The sequence below is a fragment of the Schistocerca nitens genome, chromosome 5, assembly GCF_023898315.1.
Source record: "Schistocerca nitens isolate TAMUIC-IGC-003100 chromosome 5, iqSchNite1.1, whole genome shotgun sequence".
Lineage (NCBI taxonomy): Eukaryota > Metazoa > Arthropoda > Insecta > Orthoptera > Acrididae > Schistocerca > Schistocerca nitens.
In genome coordinates this window covers 647706750-647722087 of record NC_064618.1, presented here as the reverse complement: position 1 = coordinate 647722087, position 15338 = coordinate 647706750, and positions in this window count along the sequence as shown.

Sequence of the window (15338 nt, the reverse complement as noted above, 5' to 3'; positions counted from 1 at the left end):
ATGGTCGTCACTTTACCATCATCACCGACCACAAACCTTTGACGTCACTTTTTCATCCGACCAAGCCTGTACCTCCACGTACAGCGCAGAAATTCATTCGCTGGTCTATTTTCCTCTCGCAGTACCGCTACGATATCTTGTATCGGTCCACTGCTAAGCACGGAAACGCTGATGCGTTGTCCCGTTTGCCTGTTGCTGAGGATAAAGCATTCGATTCTTCCGAACTTGCTTGCATGTTCATTGATGCGGAAACCGATAACGTGGTCGAATCGTTTCCAATTGATTTTCGTCGTGTAGCTACAGCCACAGCTGCTGACCCTGTCCTTGCTACCGTTTTGCGTTTTGTTGCTACGCAATGGCCCTTGTGAAAGTCACGGATCGAGGATTCGTTGGTTCGCCGATTTTTTGCTCACAAGGAGAGACTTTTTGTACGACGTGGTGTTTTGTTGTTGCGTTCTGATAATGATCAGTCCAGAGTCGTGGTCCCACGTTCGTTACAGTCCTCTGTCTTACGGTTTATTCACCAAGGACATTGGGGTATAGTGCGAAAGAAACAACTTGCTCTTCAGCACTGTACTTGGTTCGGAATCGATGCTGCGATTACGAATATGTGCTCTTCTTGCATGGCGTGTGCCGAACAACAATCCGCACCGCCGCGGAAATTCTTTGCTTGGCCGAAAGCCACTTCCCCTTGGCAACGCTTGCACATCGATTTTGCTGGTCCATTCTGGAGTGGTCGATGGTTGGTTGTGGTCGATGCTTTCAGTAATTTTCCTTTAGTTGTCTGGATGTCTTCCACGACGTCATCTGCCACCATGCAAGCGTTATCCGCTATCTTTTGCATTGAAGGTCTTCCACAGACAATTGTTTCCGACAATGGCCCACAATTCATGTCCGCAGAATTTCAGTCATTCTGCACGGCCAATGGTATTCAACATCTGACATCCGCGCCGTTTTCGCCTCAGTCAAACGGTGCCGCTGAACGATTGGTCCGGACTTTCACGTCACAGATGTTGAAGTTGAAAGAGTCGCATTCTCGGGAGGACGCGTTGTTGCTCTTTTTGACTTCGTATCGCTCTCAGCCCCGAGATGGTCGCTCGCCGGCTGAGTTGCTCCACGGTCGTCCTCATCGAACCTTGATGTCTTTGCTGCATCCGCCGCATCAGGTTCCTGTGCAGTGGCAGACGCCTGCTTTTGCTCCAGGCGACGTTGTCTATTATCGCAACTATCGCGGTTCACGGCGTTGGCTCGCAGGGCGCATTCTTCGCTGCCTCGGCTGCGCTATGTATCAGGTTTTGGGGGCCTCTGGTGAGGTGCGTCGGCATCTCAATCAGCTGCGCCTCTGTCGTCGCACGGGTTCTGCCGCTCCTCGTCTGCTTTCAGCGACGGTGCCGTCCGGTCAGCGCCCTGGGGACCCATCTACTGGCTCGCCTCATCCCCAGGTGTTACCGACGCTGCCTTCCATTTTACCCCATGGCGACGCGCCACCGCCGCCGCCGGTCCTCCCGCCGCCGCCGCCGCCGCCCGCAGTGGACGCTTCGCTGCTGCCGCCGGGCGCCTCCCTGGGTCACGCGCCGCCGATCGCTTCCCGGGACCAGCTGTCCTCAGACATGAAACTCTTGCCGGCTCCGGACCAGATGTCGTCTTCGCCCGTCGGCTGCCCCGCCCCGATGGAGGTCGACCCTTCGGCCCCTCCTGTCTCTTTACGGGCGCATACACCGCATGTTGGCGTGCACCCTGGACTAGGTTTTCAGGCGTTTCCTAGCTCCCCTCGGACCGAATGGCAGGGTGCGGATGGCACAGCCTCGCCTGTTGTTAGGCTCCCCACCTCGTCGCATACGTCAACATGGGGTCCTCCCCACGGCGGGCGGAAGCCTTATCACACGACCGTTCGCCGATTTGCGGGGGAGGAATGTGGTGTCACCGCCAGACACCACACTTGCTAGGTGGTAGCTTTAAATCGGCCGCGGTCCATTAGTACATGTCGGACCCGCTTGTCGCCAATGTCAGTGATTGCAGACTGAGCGCCACCACACGGCAGGTCTCGAGAGACTTACGAGCACTCGCCCCAGTTGTACGGACGACTTAGCTAGCGATGCACACTGACGAAGCCTCGCTCATTTGCAGAGCAGATAGTTAGAATAGCCTTCAGCTAAGTCAATGGCTACGACCTAGCAAGGCGCCATAGCAATTGATAGTTATCGTATGAAGCATGTCTCATCAAGAACGATGTATACAAATGATGGATTAAAGTTAAGTATTCCAGAAGCTACGTACTTTTCTTTATAGCATCCATTACGTATCCTGTTTCAGACCTCACTCCAGCCTGCGTGAGTTTAACCCGTGCATTCGGCCTCCTCTCTCATGTAGTGTCTGTAGTGTTGGCTAACTGCTAACACTACACAAGGTCCTGGCGAGAAGTAACAATACTGACCCTTTTTGCCACCTGCAACTTATATCTAAAACATTTTGCCTTGTCTCATCAATATCCCAAGTTATTCCCCATTGTCGATTAAAATGGTCCATTCTGTATAGCAGCTGCGTGGATTATCCTAGTACATCTCCCTCCCTAATGAAAACTCTAATTGACGTCACAGTCCATTTTGATATTGCCCTTTTTATCTCGCTCTAGTATCACAGGGGCGTGAATTTGTTTTTTTAAGTAGGGAGACATACTATGGTAATCTGTGCAGCTATGTTAACTGTAGTGCCAGGGTGAGGTGCTGGTTAGTTCATGAGCCTAGTGAGCAGCAGACATGGGATCGAATTCTGGCAGTGGTACACATTTTAATTCATTGCTTTGGCCTGTATTCATTATCATAGATAAAGGTGTGACGTAATAATAGTTGTTAATAAAATTATACTACTTAACAAATAGTAATGTATCGGCTACACTTGTTATCAAAATTCTATGTAGTGAAGTAAGTTTGATATTTGCCGAGAAAATTAAAACCTGCACCGCTTTCTGCCAGAAGTAGTAGATTCACACACCTGCTACCGGCTTTGCAGAAGCTTTGCTGCAATGCAAATTAAGCCCCACAAGTTGGCGAGACTTTAAAACCTGCAGAGCGTCTTCCACAAAGCCGTTCCCTGCTTGGAGCTAGGAGGCACCTGCTGTGCGACTCCGTCAATTAGCGCAGCCGCGTTTTCGGGTATAGGACGCAGGCAGCCACGGGCAGACGCGGAGAGCTCAATTCGCTGCAACTACTGCGCGAGCTCTAAATGAAGACGCCGCCGGCCAAGTAGACCGGAAAAAGCGCAGCACAACGGCGCCCGCCCTCTGCTGGCAGCGCGGGAACAGCTGCGGAGTGGTTTAGCGAGCCACTCCGCCTGCGTCTGTTGCCGGGAAACGAGTGGCGAAGACGCTGTAACACTGCCATCTGGATCAATGCTACGGTAACTAGTTTCCCAGAAAGGGTAAATACTTTTCACCTAGCAGCCGCGCTTTCAGTTTTAACGCACGTGTGCGCTAAAGCTTTTCCGTGGAAAACACGAAGTACAAGGGATCCTCAATAATTAAAGAGACAGACAGATGTAGAAATGAAACAGTTCGGAGAACCAGGGTTGTACTTTCATGACAGTAAGTTGACATCACTGGGATGAGCTGAAAACAGCTGACGGATAAGAATGATTCCCTTTATAAAAAGGATGTGAAACACTTGGTGACTTCCGGGAACACGACCATGGTGCACTGCAAGGCCACTTGGGGCGCTGCAGGTTTATCAATCCATGTCGCTTTCTTATTGGCTGTTTTGTTCTTCCATGTTCGTTTTCGTTTCGTAGTTAACAGAAATTGTTTCATCACATTGTGCTTCAGAATACGACTTCTCGTGCGTACTGCAGTCTTTGAATTGCGTTATAAATACACTGACGGAAAAGAACGTAACATCAAAGAATAATTAATGTAAAGTAATGAAATTTAGCGAATATATTTGTCTGGGTAAAATATTTAAGTGATTAACATTGTAAGATCAGAGGTTACTGTAAGCGCGAGATATACAACTGCAGATATGAAATTCTGGTTCATTAATATCAGGTGTAACCGCCAGAATGTTGAATACAAGCATGTAAACTTTTGTGCATTGAGGTGCCGGATGTCAGTTGGTGGAAAAAGTTCCATGACTCTTGCACTTGGTCGATCAATACAGGGACGCTTACTGCTCTTCGTGGCTGTCGCTGGGGTCGTCATATGATGCTCTGATTGGGGACCGACCTGGTAATCGAACACGGCAAGGAAATCGTCATATGATGCTCTGATTGGGGACCGACCTGGTAATCGAACACGGCAAGGAAATATGTCGATACTCTGTAGAACACGTTAGGTTAAAGAAAACGGTATGTGGGCGAACGTTCTGCTGTTGGAAAACAACCCCTGGAATGCTGTTCACATGGCAGCACAACAGGTCGAATCACCAGACTGACGTACAGATTTGCAATCAGGGTGCGTGGGATAAGCACGAGAGTGCTCCTGCAGTATTACGAAATCCCATCCCACACCCTAACTCCAGGTGGAGGTTCATTGCGTCTAGCAGGCAGACAGGTAGGTTGCAGGCACTCAAAAGGCCTCCTCCAACCAACACACTGTCATCACCGGCACCAAGGCTGAATAAAACTTACATCAGAAAAAACAACAGGCCTTCACCCTCCTCTCCAATGAGCTTTCGCTTGAGACCAATTAGGAAGCAAATGGCTTTGGTTTGTGATTAGCGGAATGCACGCTACAGGGCGTATGGCTCGGAGCTGTCATTGATGTAACCGATTCTTTTACAGTCCGTTGATTGACTGCTGCTCAGATGGAGTGCGATGCACGATGCACGATGGTCTTTCCTCTCGATAGTGGCACGTGGCCGTTTGTAGCTCGGTCTTCTTGCGACCATGCATTCCCGTCACCACCGCTGCCAGCAACCACATACAGTGGCTACATTCCTGCTAAGTCTTTCTGTAGTATAGCAGGAGGAACATCGTCTTTCCGTAGTATCGCAGGAGGAACATCGAGCTTCTCCTCGAGCCTATTACACGACCTCATTTCAAAAATGGTTCAAATGTCTCTGAGCACTATGGGACTCAACTGCTGTGGTCATAAGTCCCCTAGAACTTAGAACTACTTAAATCTAACTAACCTAAGGACAGCACACAACACCCAGCCATCACGAGGCAGAGAAAATCACTGACCCCGCCGGGAATCGAACCCGGGAACCCGGGCGTGGGAAGCGAGAACGCTACCGCACGACCACGAGATGCGGGCACACGACCTCATTCAAACGCAGTGACGTGGCGATAATGGCGTCTTTGACACCTTACAGACATTCTTGAATAACGTCCACTCCTCACTCTTTTGCGACTGGCGAGAAATTGGAACAGACATCATCTATCAGCTGTAGAAACGCAGTTACAAAATTTCGTTTCCATCGCTCAACTCCTTGTTGCTACTGTGATTTTTTTTCCGTCACTGTACGTTGCCCATATTCTAATCGCATTTTTCTCACATTCGTAATCGTAGGTGGGCTAAACGATTCCATATTTATTTTTGTTTCATATAAAACTGATTTCGTTGCATGGTGTACTGTGGACTTCGGTATAATTGTTACTACTTAGGAAACCGTATGCGAACTGCTCGATTGAAATGCGTTTTATGTATACTTCTTTTATTGTAAGTCACTTTTGCTCGTGACCGTTTTTCGTAATTACTTGCATTTAATAGAAAATTCCTTGTTAGAAGCTTTCGACAGATATGGTATTCAGCTTTCTTACATCTTGTCACGGAACGAGTACGTAATTCTACTTTGAATGGCTTTGATTCTTGCTACTGAGTGCCATGTATTTTCAGCGGTTTGTAGAGTATGGGGGTAGATGTAAATGAGTAGGCTTTGTAGTCTTACTGATTGGAGGACTCGTCGCTGCAAATGCAAAAAGTGCGACAGTGATTACGCAAATGTTTTCATACGTCATTAACACGTACTACAATAAAAATTTTTAGCAGAAGTCAATGACTATTACTGTGGGAACCATTAAATGCGAAGGTACAAAAACGGACGGGATTAATATGCTTAACAATTCATTTAAGTTGAGTGGTTCACACACGGAGTCGTAAGTAGTAACAAATAGACATTAGTCCACAGAATGTCATACGACGAAACCAGCGTCTTTTCATATGAAACAAAAACAAATATGGAATAATTTACATAACCCAGTATTACATACGACAGAAAAAGTTAAGCAGAATGCGAGCAATATATTTACAGTACAATTGAAAGAGTGCAATACAGGCAATAAGGTTGTAATAAGGAACACGAATTCCACTTGATAATTGCCACACGGTGGAACCTGCAATATTGGGTTTTACAAATAAATAAAGTTTACCACCAGACTACCAGACCCATAAAGTATAAATGGAAAATATTATTATCTTGTACTCGTATTTCGCAAAGAAAGGCTAGAGATTATCACCCCAAACGTCCCCAAATTCTAGGCTCACTGTCAGGCCACTCGGAGCGCTACTGTCGTTCTCTGTTGCCATATCGAAACACCGGCTTTACAGTTCTTATATTTTTATAGTGTGTGGCTTATAACCTCGACATTGCATTTAGCGATGACATATTTGCTTGAAGTTTCCACATTACTTCATCAACATTCATTGATCTTTCCTTTGCTTTCTCAAAGGGAAAAGACGGCTTAAGCCTTTTCTCGAATAATTTTACGCGATGGTGAAAGTTCGATGAACCGTGGAAACTTTTATAAGTGGGAAAAACAGATTAACTTGCTCAGAGACTGATGAACTATGTCCTGACGGGCCAGCTGAAGTGTCGAATTCCTCGCTTGGAACCCACGTTAACGACATTATTCAAGAAGACCGACATGTTACAGTTAAATTCATATCGTAAACAGTATTAGTGAATGTTGGCACAGTTCATCTCAAGTGCATCGAAACGTGTGGAAGGTGGTTCCCGAAGCAATCAACGCAACAACGCAAGGAAACAAGACTCGAAGAGTGTACAGACTTCAAAGAATGTTATGAAGATGACCCCTCCTAAACAAAATGTCAACACGGGATGAAAGTTGGGTTCACCATTTTGAAGCAGAGTCTAAAAAACAAAGTATGGAATAAAACCACATGACACCACCTGTACGAAAGAAACTCAGACGGAGGCATCAGAGGGAAAATTCACGTTCACCGTCTTCTGGGATGCCCAATGTGTAGTCTTTCATGAGTGAAAGATCGGGGTACAATGAAAATGACCTACTACGCAGACGTGCTGATGAACAAAGTAAAGATAGCACTGACAGAAAAACTTCTCGGATCTTAAAAGGGAGGCGTGATATTGCACATGTCAATGCTGCCCGTCACGATATCCAGCTGACCAAATTAACCAATGCAAAATAAACTGAGTGATTCTACCTTATCCTACTAACAGAACACATTTGGCACCCTCAAAGTTTCATTTCTCTGGTCCACTCACAGAGACATTCATGGGAATACGGTCTAGAACAATGAGGAGGTCAAGGACTTTGTGGGTTGGGGTTGGGTTGTTTTCAGGGAGGAGACCAGACAGCGAGGTCATCGATCTAATTGGATTAGGGAAGGAGGGGGAAGGAAGTCGGTCGTGCCCTTTGAAAGGAAACATCCCGGCATTTGCCTGGAGCGATTTAGGGAAAGTGGCTCAGACAACAAGTAAAAGAATTTTGTGGATCACGTGTAAAAAAACTACTTAATTTTGGGACAAGTGCAGTTATATTGGTAGAGGCTATGTTGATAAGTAGTAAATGTTTCATTTGTGGAACTACATAGTTTTTTTCTACATTAATTTGTCTCCTTAACTGTCTTCCTCTACAGCTTCCTCTAGTACCACTGAACTTAGTCACTGATGTGTCCTATCATCCTGTCCCTTTTTCTTGTCAGTGTTTTCCATGTGTAATATTCTCCACATTCCTTACCTTATCAGTACACCCAATTTCCAACATTCTTCTATATCGCGCTTCGATGCTCTTCTGTTGTGTTTTTTTTCGCAAGCCATTATTCACTACCATATGCTCCCAAAAATTTCTTCCTCAAATTAACGCCTATGTTTTATAATAACATACTTCTTTCGGCCATGAATTCCCTTTTTGCTTGTGCTGGTCTGTTTTTATGTCCTTCTTTCTTCGTCAATCATGGGTTTTGAGGGAAAGTTTCAGGAACCTGTCAAGGTAAAGTGTTTCGGATATCGGTCGAAGGATTTTTTTATTTTTTCTTTACCACGACAATTCCTTTGCTCACTCACAAATTGTGCTATCAAATTTTTCCCCGCCACCCAATTTCTTCTGACAGACCATTCAGTAATGCCTTCTTCTTTCCTCAAATGGAAAAACTATTGCGTGGTGGACATTTACTGAATGACACTAAGTTGATTTTCATAGTGGAACATGTCCTGACCAGTCTAAATGCAGGCGTCTGCAACCGACATCTCTGCCAAGTCACTCTTAGTTGGGGAAACGTTACCATGTAGGGGAGTGAACATGTAGAGAAGGAATGTTACCTTAGGACTACTCATTGTAAAAACAGTTTTTACAGCTAGGTAGATATCTACCGTTAACATTTAATATTATGTTTGTACACTGGCTACCAAAGAATCTACATTCACCACCTCAAATCACATATCACTGTTCACCATCACCATGACTGTTATTTGTCACCTATATAAAGTTTATTATGTATGTGTGGATATTTGTCTATCACTAAGTTTTCCTCCCAAACCACTGGATCTATTTCAGCCAAATATGGCACAGAAACAGCAAGCCTCATGAGTACTGGCACTTTTGAGTATACAGGGTGTTACAAAAAGGTACGGCCAAACTTTCAGGAAACATTCCTCTTAGCTCCAATATGAGCAGAGATAGGGACCATAATGGATTTTTTCAGCCCTTGGTGTTTGGGTTGTCCTGCATGACAGACATGTTGTGTGGAAACAATGTCAGATTGCCAGACCAGTTTGTTTTTCCAAGTAGGTAACACGTCTGGGACAAGAAACAGTTTTCTGGGCGCTTATACGTAGGCTGCCCTGCATCAAAGGTGTATTGTGTTGTTGTAGTATTGGCCTGCACCATCGACCTGCTTCGCATGGCGGCCTGTACATCAGGGACAAATAGATAATTTTCAATCTCCTGGTAAGTAATCAGCTCTGCACGACAGGTGTATGTTATTGACCCGCTTTATTGAACTGTATTGCCGATATACACAATGTGTATGAATGTGTAAAGCTTTTACAAAGTCACAATTAAACACCACGTACAGAAGTTACAGTACACAAACCACACAAGGAAGTCACAGAGCACAAAATCTCAACCAGCTGGGCATACGCGATTGAACAACTTCGATGGTAAAAGAATAGTATCAGAGGGTCCACAAATCTTGAAGTCGTTATCTGCTCAGCAAGTAGTAGTCCATATAGCAACCCATGGTACAGTATAATAGAGAGCAGCAAGATTCCAGTAGTGCGTCACAAAGATTATATCAACAGTCTCTGTTCTCTGAACAATGTCGCAGTGAAGTTTGTGGCTGCTGCTTGTAGAGGCACTCTGGCTTCGAGATGGCAGGAGCAGGTGAGTCGCCATGTTTTGTAGCCTGTTTGTTTTGATACTGCCTGTATCTTTTGTGACCGAATTGATGTCTTCACTTACGTGAGACAGAAGGGAACTGATGACCAACTTAGGTATGAGATGAGATGACCACTTAAGTAAGAGATGTGATCGACACAGTCACGAACACACTATTGGATTCGATGTGATAGGAGTGAAACAGTTCCTGATTGCCTCATTGAGAAAATCAATGGAGATTGTTGTATGGAGGCTTGTATGAGAGCATGTCTTCTCAGCTCGTAATGCTTTATGGGAAACAAATCAGTTATCTGGGCAGCCCATCCGAGAATTCATACCTTCCTCAAGGCATTTATGACGTGAAGTTCAGTGCGGCATCTTGCATTACCCTACCACTTGGGACTCAGTTCATGAAGGGAATGACAGCATACTGCAGAGTATTGGGCCTCCCTTTATATGCCAAACCAGTCCATTTAGGTAAACAGTACCGTCGCATATTACTACTGTAGGATTTGGAGATGTATGGATTCAGAAAGTCGCTGTTTCTGGCGACCTTTCACAGAATCCTCTATGTATACGTTTGCGTCGATCTGACGGTCACTAACAGAAGCGAGAATGCTTGCTGAACATCACCCAATGTCCGATTTGACTTTGGTTCTGCACCATGCATGTCTCTGTACCATGTGGTATGGTATTGGCAGTAAATGATGCACTGCAATTTAATATCTCAGTCCAGCTTCCAGGAAATTGTTCATTTCGATCTGTGATGGTACTCTTCCGATAGTCTCTGCCCAGATTTGGAATGATGATTAGAGCCCAGATATATATGTTATATCAACACGCAAAATGTGTACATATTTATGTATCGAAAATTGGCAAAATATTTAAGAAAATACGTATAATCACGGAAACATTATGTTAAATATTTAACATCAAACAACGATTCTGAAACATGTAAGTCAAGGTTGAACTGATATACACTCCTGGAAATTGAAATAAGAACACCGTGAATTCATTGTCCCACGAAGGGGAAACTTTATTGACACATTCCTGGGGTCAGATACATCACATGATCACACTGACAGAACCACAGGCACACAGACAAAGGCAACAGAGCATGCACAATGTCGGCACTAGTACAGTGTATATCCACCTTTCGCAGCAATGCAGGCTGCTATTCTCCCATGGAGACGATCGTAGAGATGCTGGATGTAGTCCTGTGGAGCGGCTTGCCATGCCATTTCCACCTGGCGCCTCAGTTGGACCAGCGTTCGTGCTGGACGTGCAGACCGCGTGAGACGACGCTTCATCCAGTCCCAAACATGCTCAATGGGGGACAGATCCGGAGATCTTGCTGGCCAGGGTAGTTGACTTACACCTTCTAGAGCACGTTGGGTGGCACGGGATACATACGGACGTGCATTGTCCTGTTGGAACAGCAAGTTCCCTTGCCGGTCTAGGAATGGTAGAACGATGGGTTCGATGACGGTTTGGATGTACCGTGCACTATTCAGTGTCCCCTCGACGATCACCAGTGGTGTATGGCCAGTGTAGGAGATCGCTCCCCACATCATGATGCCGGGTGTTGGCCCTGTGTGCCTCGGTCGTATGCAGTCCTGATTGTGGCGCTCACCTGCACGGCGCCAAACACGCATACGACCATCATTGGCACCAAGGCAGAAGCGACTCTCATCGCTGAAGACGACACGTCTCCATTCGTCCCTCCATTCACGCCTGTCGCGACACCACTGGAGGCGGGCTGCACGATGTTGGGGCGTGAGCGGAAGACGGCCTAACGGTGTGCGGGACCGTAGCCCAGCTTCATGGAGACGGTTGCGAATGGTCCTCGCCGATACCCCAGGAGCAACAGTGTCCCTAATTTGCTGGGAAGTGGCGGTGCGGTCCCCTACGGCACTGCGTAGGATCCTACGGTCTTGGCGTGCATCCGTGCGTCGCTGCGGTCCAGTCCCAGGTCGACGGGCACGTGCACCTTCCGCCGACCACTGGCGACAACAACGATGTACTGTGGAGACCTCACGCCCCACGTGTTGAGCAATTCGGCGGTACGTCCACCCGGCCTCCCGCATGCCCTCTATACGCCCTCGCTCAAAGTCCGTCAACTGCACATACGGTTCACGTCCACGCTGTCGCGGCATGCTACCAGTGTTAAAGACTGCGATGGAGCTCCGTATGCCACGGCAAACTGGCTGATACTGACGGCGGCGGTACACAAATGCTGCGCAGCTAGCGCCATTCGACGGCCAACACCGCGGTTCCTGGTGTGTCCGCTGTGCCGTGCGTGTGATCATTGCTTGTACAGCCCTCTCGCAGTGTCCGGAGCAAGTATGGTGGGTCTGACATACCGGTGTCAATGTGTTCTTTTTTCCATTTCCAGGAGTGTATTTCTTACATCACCGCCATTACACCAATTTATGAAAATCCGTATAAGAGTTGTACCAACTGATATATGTGTGTTGATATCCTGGAGAATGTCATTTATTACAAAGATTATGCCAATAAAACGCATCTCAGTTCAGTTTTCAAGCTCTATGTTTAGGTGCGTTTCCTCTGTTTAATGAGTTGAACTACTCTGCAGAATCGTGGTGAGGTACAGCAGAGAGGGTAGACGTGACTTCTGAGAGATGAGCAACTGGGAGCACTTGGTAGTTTCCTGATTGTTTGCCAGCAAGTAAACTACGCCAAATTACTCTACTGTCTGCTGTGACACTGATCAGACGCGTGCACACAATTCATTAGAATGTAGCCCCCGTGGTAGGGTGTCGGGGACTTCTTCTATAAAGCTCAGTCTGTGAGACAATGGCGTAAATCTGGGCCAACGCAAACGAAAATACTTTTCGAGTCAGAATCTCTACTCAAAGGACATTCTGGTGATGCGTTTTCGCCGACAAGCCTTCCGAGGAAACTGAGGGAAATTGTACGTGCCAAAAGATAGCCATATCACTGCTTTCATATGGGGCAGTCATTTTTTAAAAAAATTCTCCTCCACCTTATCATGGACTTCTGGTAAAATGTGGAAGCCACTGCACGTGACTGCAAATTAGCCTCTCGTAATGTGGAGAGGCAGTTCATTGGTTATCTTAAAAAATACTTGATAGGAGGAGTGTTGAGAAACAGTTTATAAAAAACTGACTGTTAATCATTGGCCGCGTTGTTCCCATTGGTTGAAGCTCATTTGCGCAAACTTTGTTGGGAAGCAGTGTAGAATTGTAATAACTTTTGGTAAACTCTTGGAGGAAATGTGGAAAAAGATAGACCTAGCTGGGAGCTGGGAGCTGAGGCAAGAATTCCTGTTGCAGCTAGCAGGACCCAACACTTTCAGGTCTTGTCTCCATGAGTCACTGACTCTGCTGAGAGTAGCTCGCGGCACATGTTACGGCGGGAGAATCATGATTAGCTGTTTTAGATTCATTTCGTACTGAATGTGGTTAGGATGCTCAATTCAGTCTAGTATTACAGCGTAGGGTTCATCCATAACTCAACTGGCTTAGACATTTTCATATTGAATCTACACCTTGATTCTTGGCGTAATCGGAACATTATTGCACATATAACAGTATTTATGAATTCTGGAGAACTAATGTTGAGATGACGGCTTACTTACCCCTTGCAGACCTTGTCAACCAAGATTAAATAGTTTCAGTGTTCAATATTTGTAATACCTTTTGTTTTTGTTTCTTATTATTACTATTCATATCTGTAGTTTTTGTTTATTTTTCCCTTTTTTCATGTGTGTGCTCGTGAAGAGCAAATAAAAATGGGGTTACTGTGAACCCAGACTTTCAATTTAGTAGCCAGCTGCCCACCTCCAATTCTTGATTCTCAAGGCTTTATTGAGAACTAACGCCTAGGATTCATTTGCTTCGCTAATCAATCGGTTGTGTGACAGATTCATGTTCATATCTGATTTCATGGGGATCAATCTGTCTCTAACTTAGTCCGTCCGGAATAGGTCATTAGAACTACCAAAGGGTTGGGTAGCTCGACTCGACACTTTGAAATTTCGTTTGAAATCAACTTCTGAATTAACCATAACTGTCTAAATTTTTTGATACCAAATATTCCTGGAGAGACGTCCGCTGGAGCGTTTTCTTCTCCCTCACTCAGGACATTCCAGATATTAGCAATAGTCCAATAGATTTGATTATTTTTTAAAACGTATTAACTAACATTTCTCCAAATAACCTTAATGTCAGTCAGTATTATCGTAAAGTACACTTAAACGTACCAGTCACATGAAAAATACATCGAGAACGTGTATTTTACATGATTTAATTTTTACATATATACCGTGTCAATAAAAGAAAATTGATTTCCGTAAGATGTGTTAAGTACAATGCCTATTTTCGCTGCAGTTACTAAGATATTTGTTGTATCCATCTGGCACTCGATTTCTCTGCAGAAGACGCAGACCGTAAGAGCATCGCCCTCCCAGTACGGAATGCGGAAAGGACTGTTGACCCTTGTCGACACTGAGATATGGCCAGGACTGTTTACCACGGAGTTATACGTCGCATTCATCGCGTCTGGAGATTCCAATATCATCGACAGCCAGCGTGCCTGTCGCCGCTCAGAGAGCGCTGTCGTCAGAGCACTATTTTGCTACGCCATGTGACATGACATCACAGCACCGCGCGGATATCCATCCGTGTCCGACTATTTAGTACACTGCTGGACCGTGTTAAGTCAGTTACGCCCTAAATCTTAAGTTGGCATTACCAGCAGTTCCGTCCACCCGCATCAGCAGTTCAGACTCAGCGCTACAAGATGGCAGTACTAGCAGTTTCTTTTCAGCGCTCCACGCTGCAGACCTGGCCCAGTAACATGACGGGTTACCACGACTCCAGAGTTCGTGGTATAGGCACATCACAGACAACGTCACAAGAGAGTCAATTCTGTTGAATGTAGTTGTGTGGATTTTCATCCAAGGACATTATAATGGAAGTTTGGTTTTGTAAATAAAGTTATTCTTTTAATGTGTCTTCGACCAGTCGTCAGGAAGAGGATATGTCAGTACCCTAATCTACGTCTCATTCCGAAGCGCAGTGAATAATCAAGTACTTCTCTATATTCTCTGGGTTCATAGAATGTTTCCGATTAGAGAGAATGTTTTTACGGGAGGAGCGTCATGCCTCCACATCACAGGACGTTTATGGTCTAAATTTTTTGATACCAAATATTCCTGGAGAGACGCCCGCTGGAGCGGTTTCTTCTCCCTCACTCAGGACATTGCAGATAATAGCAATAGTCGAACAGGTTGGATTTCTTGTCAAAACGTATTTACTAACATTTCTCTAAATCACCTTAATGTCGGTCTGCTTGTATGTGACCTTTCCAACAATCTCTAGATGGTTCAAATGGCTCTAAGTACTATGGGACTTAACATCTGAGGTAATTAGTCCCCTAGATTTGGAACTACTTAAACCTAACTAATCTAAGGATAGCACACACACCCATGCCCGAGGCAGGATTCGAACCTGCGACCGTGGCAGCAGCGCGGTTCCGGACTGAAGCGCCTAGAACCTCTCGGCCACTGTGGCCGGCAAATTCCTAGATAAGGATCCTAATAGATTCTCATTCTGTTAAGCTGCTCGTAAGGAAGCGTAGTTGCTGCGGAATGTCGCCAAATTCTTGATTTTACATTCGACGAATGCCTCTCGTTCTGAAAGTGAATATTCTCTGGGAAATGAACCAATCATACATGTCACGGTTTGAAGACGTTCCTTGTAAAGACTGAAGGCTTCAATCCA